Raw genomic sequence first — 5580 nt, 5'->3', positions numbered from 1 at the left:
AAGAAAATCGCTTAAGCCCAGGAGTTTGAGGTTGCTGTGAGCTGTGATGTGATAGCACTCTACTGAGGGTGACAAAATGAGACTCTGTCTCAAAAAAAAAAAAAAAAATGAAATTAGATCAATACCAAAAAAAAAGATTTTGAAAAATCAACAAATCTTTAGAAAGTAATACCCATCTTTGACTTATGGATCAAAGAAACCAAAAAGGAATTATAACGTATTCTGAACTGAATGAAAACAAATATAGAACACATTAAAATGTGCAGGATGTCACTAAAAAAGTAGGTAGGGAAAAATTTATACCACTAAAATTCTGTATTAGAAAAGAAGAATGGGGCTAGGAGCAGTGGCTCAAGCTTATAATCCTAACACTCTGGGAGGCTGAGAAGGGTGGATTGCTTGAGTTCACAGGTTTGAGACGAGCCTGAGCAAGAGCAAGATCCCACCTCTAAAAACAGCTGGGCTTTGTGGCGGGCGCCTGTAGTCCCAGCTACTTGGGAGGCTGATGCAAGAGAATCACTATAATGCTATGGCACTCTACTGAGGGTGACAAGTGAGACTCTGTCTCAAAAAAAAGAAAAAAAGAAAGAGAAGAAGAATGATCTCATGTTAACAACTTTAAATTTTACCTTGAATAACTAAAAACAAAAAAAAGAAAGAGAGAAGAGAAAATTAAAATCGAAGTAAACAGAAGGATAGACAAAATTTATAAAAATACAAAGCCAAAAAATGTGCAAAATCAATATAGCCAAAATGTGTTTTTTGAGATCAATGTAAGTGATAAGCTTCCAATATAAGATATGAGAGATGTTATATCACTAAAGGTATTAAAAGAATAAGGTGGAAATGTTGTGAAAAAGTTTATGTCCATAGATTTGGCAACTTAGATGAAATCGACAAATTTCTTAAAAGACAAGCTACCAAAGCTCACTAAAAAAGTAAACAACTTTAATAGCCCTATACCTATATTAAAAATTGAAAGTATAAATATCATCCCATTACAAGTCCGAATGGCTTCACTGATGAATTCTACCAAACCTGTAAGAAAGAAATAGTACCAACTTGGGCAGCCTGTGGCTCAAGGAGTAGGGTGTCAGCACCATATACTGGAGCTGGAGAGTTCAAACCCAGCCCTGGCCAAAAAAAGAAAAAAAGAAAAAAAAGAAAAATCTTCAATAGAAATAGTACCAATTTGACACAAACTTCTAACCCATTCTGTGAAGCCTAATACCAAAACAAAGACATTACCCAAAAAACTACAAACCAATATGCCTCAGGAACAGAGATATAAAAATTCTAAACAAAATGTTAGCAAATAAAATCCAAAACTGCATTAAAAGGATAACATATCGGGACTAAGTGGAGTTAATCTCAGGAATAAAGTTGGTTTAACGTCAAAAAAAAAAAAAAAAAACCCCACTTAGCTGGACATAGTGGCATGCCCCTATAGTCCCAGCTACTCAGGAGGGTGAAGCAGGAGGATCACTTGAACCCAGGAGTTTGCAGTTCTTGTTTTGTTTTGTTTTGTTTTTGGCTGGGGCTGGGTTTGAACCCACCACTTCTGGCATACGGGGCTGGTGCCGCCTGAGCCCAGGAGTTTGAAGTTGCTGTGAGCTATGATGATGCCCCTGCAATCAAGATAGGGCACCAGGCTCGGTGCCTGTGGCTCAAGTGGCTAAGGTGCCAGCCACATACACCTAAGGTGGCGGGTTCGAATCCAGCCTGGGCCCACCAAACAACAATGATGGCTGCAACCAAAAAATAGCCAGGCGTTCAGGCGGGCACCTGTGGTCCCAGCTACTCGGGAGGCAGAGGCAGGAGACTCGCTTGAGCCCAGGCGTTGGAGATTGCTGTGAGCTGCGATGCCACAGCACTCTACCCAGGGGGACAGCTTGAGGCTCTGTCTCAAAAAAAAAAAAAAAGATAGAGCAACAGAGTGAGATCCTGTCTCATTTGAAAAAAACCCAAAATTTCAAAGTCATAAACTTAGAGGGAAGTTTACACATCACTGAAACACATGTATCTGAAAAAGAACTTGCATTCAGAACATTGAACTATCAAAATATAACCATAAGAAATTAAACAACCTGGCTTGGCGCCTGTAGCCCAGTGGTTAGGACACCAGCCACATACACCTGGACTGGTGAGTATGAACCTGGCCTGGCCCTGCTGAACAACAATGACAACTGCAACAACAACAAAAATAGCTGGGCATTGTGGCGAGTGCCTGTAGTCCCAGCTAATTGGGAGGCTCAGGGAAGAGAATTGCTTAAGCCCAGGAGTTTGAGGTTGCTGTGAGCTATGATGCCAGGCCACTGTACTGCGGGCAACATAGTGAGACTCTGTCTCAAAAAATAAATAAATTAAAAATAAATAAATAGGCTTGGCGCCTGTGGCTCAAGTGGCTAAGGCGCCAGCCATGTACACCTAAGGTGGTGGGTTAGAATCCAGCCCAGGCCCACCAAACAACAATGACAGCTGCAACCAAAAAATAGCTGGGCATTGTGGCAGGCACCTGTGGTCCCATCTACTTGGGAGGCTGAGGCAGGAGACTTGTTTGACCCCAAGGAGTTGGAGGTTGCTGTGAGCTGTGATACCACAGCACTCTACCCAGGGGGACAGCCTGAGGCTCTGTCTCAAATAAATAAATACAAATTAAAAAATAATAAAAATAAATAAATAAACAAAAGAGAAAAAGAAAAAGAAAAAAAGAAATTAAACAACCCAATTAAAAAAAAAATGAGCCAAGTAAGCTGGTGTAGCAGCTCACACCTGTAATCCTAGCACTCTGGGAGGCCAAGGTGGGTGAACTGCTTGATCTCATGAGTTCAAGACCAACCTGAGCAAAAAGAAAGACCCATCTCTACTAAAAATAGAAAAACCAAGGCAAGAGGATCACTTGGGCCCAAGAGTTGGAGGTTGCTGTGAGCTATAATGCCACAGCACTCAAGGTGACAGCTTGAGACTCTATCTCAAGAAAATAAAAGAGTAAAATATTTGCACACTTCACCAAAGAAGATATAGAGATGGCTAATAAGCACATGAAAAGATGCTCAGCATCACAGGTTATCAGGAAAAAATAAATAAAAATCCCAAGTGACATATCAATATAAATCTATTAAAATAGCTAAAATTATAAAACTGATTTATACCAAATGTTAGCTAGGATGCAGAGAAACTGGAATTTTCACTTTCTGCTGGTGGAAACAAAATGTACAACCACTGTGGAAAACAGTTCTGCAGTTTCTTTTTATTATTTTTTTTGATACGGAGTCACACTCTGTCACTCTGGATAGAGTGCTGTGGCATCATCATAGCTCACAGCAACCTCAAACTCTTGGGTTCATGAGATCCTTTTGTCTTAACCTCCCAAATAGCTGGGATTACTGGTGACCAACACAACATCCAGCTAATTTTTCTATTTTCAGTAGACAAGGTCTTGCTCTTGTCAGGCTCGTCTAAGACTCCTGAGCTCAAGCAATCCAACCATCTCAACCTCCCAGAGGGCTAAGATTACAGGCATGAGTCACCACACCTGGCTGGCAGTTTCTTTAAAAGTTAAACGTTCATGACTTGACTGGGTGCGGTGGCTCACACCTGTAATCTTAGCACTCTGGGAGGCGAGGCACGTCAATTGCTTGAGCACACAAGTTCAATACCAGTCTGAGCAAGAGTGAGACCCTGCCTCTAAAAATAGCTAAGTGTGTGGTGGACTCCTATAGACCCAGCTACTCAGGAGGCTGAGGCAAGAACATCACTTGAGCCCAAGAGTTTGAGGTTGTGATGAGCTATGATGCCATGACACTCTACTGAAGGTGACAAACCTAGACTTTCTCCAAAACAAAAAACAAAAAACAAAAAAGTTAGCTTTGACTTACCATATGACTCAGCTGCCTCACTCATAACACTCTTACGCATTTACCCAAGATAAAAACATATGTATGTCCATACAAAGACTTGTACACATGTGTTCATAGCAGCTTTTATCTGTAATAGCCAAAAACTAGAAACAACCCAAATGTCTGTCAATAGGAGAATGGATAAAAAATGCATTATGTTGGGCTGGGTGCAGTGACTCATGCCTATAGTCCTAGCACTTGGGAGGCCCAGGCCAGCAGATTGTCTGAGCTCACAGGTTCCAGACCAGCCTGAACCAGAGCAAGACCTCGTTTCTAAAAATAGCTGGGTGTTGTGGTGGGCACCTGTAGTCATAGCTACTTGGGAGGCTGAGGCAAGAGAATTGCTTAAGCCCAAGACTTTGAGGTTGTTGTGAGCTATGACACCACAGCACTCTACCAAGAGTGACAAAGAGATACTCTGTCTCAAAAAAACCAAAAATGCATTAAATCTATATAGGATGGCTATAGTTTGTGTGCAATTTAAAATGGTGTGCAAAAGAGTACATATTGTATAATTCCATTAATATAAAACTCTAGAAAATAAAAACCAATCTACAGTGATGTGAAAACATTAGTTGTTGCTTGGGGGAGGCAGGAAGAAGTGCCAAAGGGCATAAGAAAATTTTGGAGGGTGATGAATATATATTCATTTTGTTGGCTATGATGATGGTTTTATGAGTATACTAAAATGTCAAATAGTACTTATCAAATAGTACACTTAAAATATATTAGTTTGTTGTACATCTATTATACCTAAATAAAGCTGTTTTAGAAAAAATACAATTTGTTGGGTTCTACCACTAGAGAACCTCTGACTATAAAAATATTTACCTATTTTTAAAATTAAATCAATCATCTCAACAGTTTCTTAACTAAAGTATAAAAACCATTTACTTAAAAGCAAGTATCATAACTAGATTGTAAAATTACTGTTCTCCAAAAGTATTTTTATTTCTTCAATAAGTATTCTTTATTTTTTTCCCATTATTTAGTTTCTGTACAGACTGTAAAAAATTGCCAGTGCCAACTATATTGCAAGTCATCATGGTGTGATAGTGGGAAAAGTTTTTTCTTTTCTTTTCTTTTCTTTTCTTTTTTCATTTCTGGGGACAGAATCTCACTCTGTTGTCCTGGGTAGAGTGCTGTGGCCTCATAGCTCACAGCAACCTCAAAGTCCTGGGTTCAAATGACCCTCTTGTGTCAGCCTCCCAGGTAGCTGGGACTACAGCCACGCCTGGCTAGCTTTTCTTTTTTTAGTAGAAGCAGGGTCTCACTCTTGGTCAGGCTGTCTCAAACTCCTGAGCTCAAGCAATCCACCCATCTGTTTCCCAGAGTGCTAAGATTATAGGCATGGGCTACCTCACCTGGCTAGGGAAAAGTTTTCAATTAGCAATAATTATGCCTTAGATAAACTTCATTGGCTATGATACTGCCACTGCACAATGCTCTCCAAAAGCATTTTAATTAATCCAGAAGCAATTTATACTATAATGTATTCATACTGACAAATATGGAAAAATGTGAGGGACAGGCAAAAATATGAAGGATCCATGAAGCTGAGTTTCCTAATGGCTAAGACAGAAATAATAAAGCAAAAATAAACAGAGCCCAAGCCTAGTGGTGGAGCTAGCAAAATGGAATGAGACCTAAGATTATTAGACAATAATCTTAATTTGTAGAA

At 39.7% G+C, this 5580-nt stretch overlaps 1 pseudogene; it reads right to left on the bottom strand.

The window, feature by feature from the left end:
- Positions 1-5220: 5220 nt before the first annotated feature.
- Positions 5221-5346, bottom strand: LOC111723763 (annotated as a pseudogene).
- Between the last annotated feature and the right edge of the window lie 234 nt (positions 5347-5580).

The sequence above is a fragment of the Otolemur garnettii genome, unplaced genomic scaffold, assembly GCF_000181295.1.
Source record: "Otolemur garnettii isolate 467f Iridium unplaced genomic scaffold, OtoGar3 scaffold00015, whole genome shotgun sequence".
Taxonomy (NCBI): Eukaryota; Metazoa; Chordata; class Mammalia; order Primates; family Galagidae; genus Otolemur; species Otolemur garnettii.
Note: the sequence above shows the minus strand (reverse complement) of the source record. Positions and strands in the feature narration are given on the sequence as shown.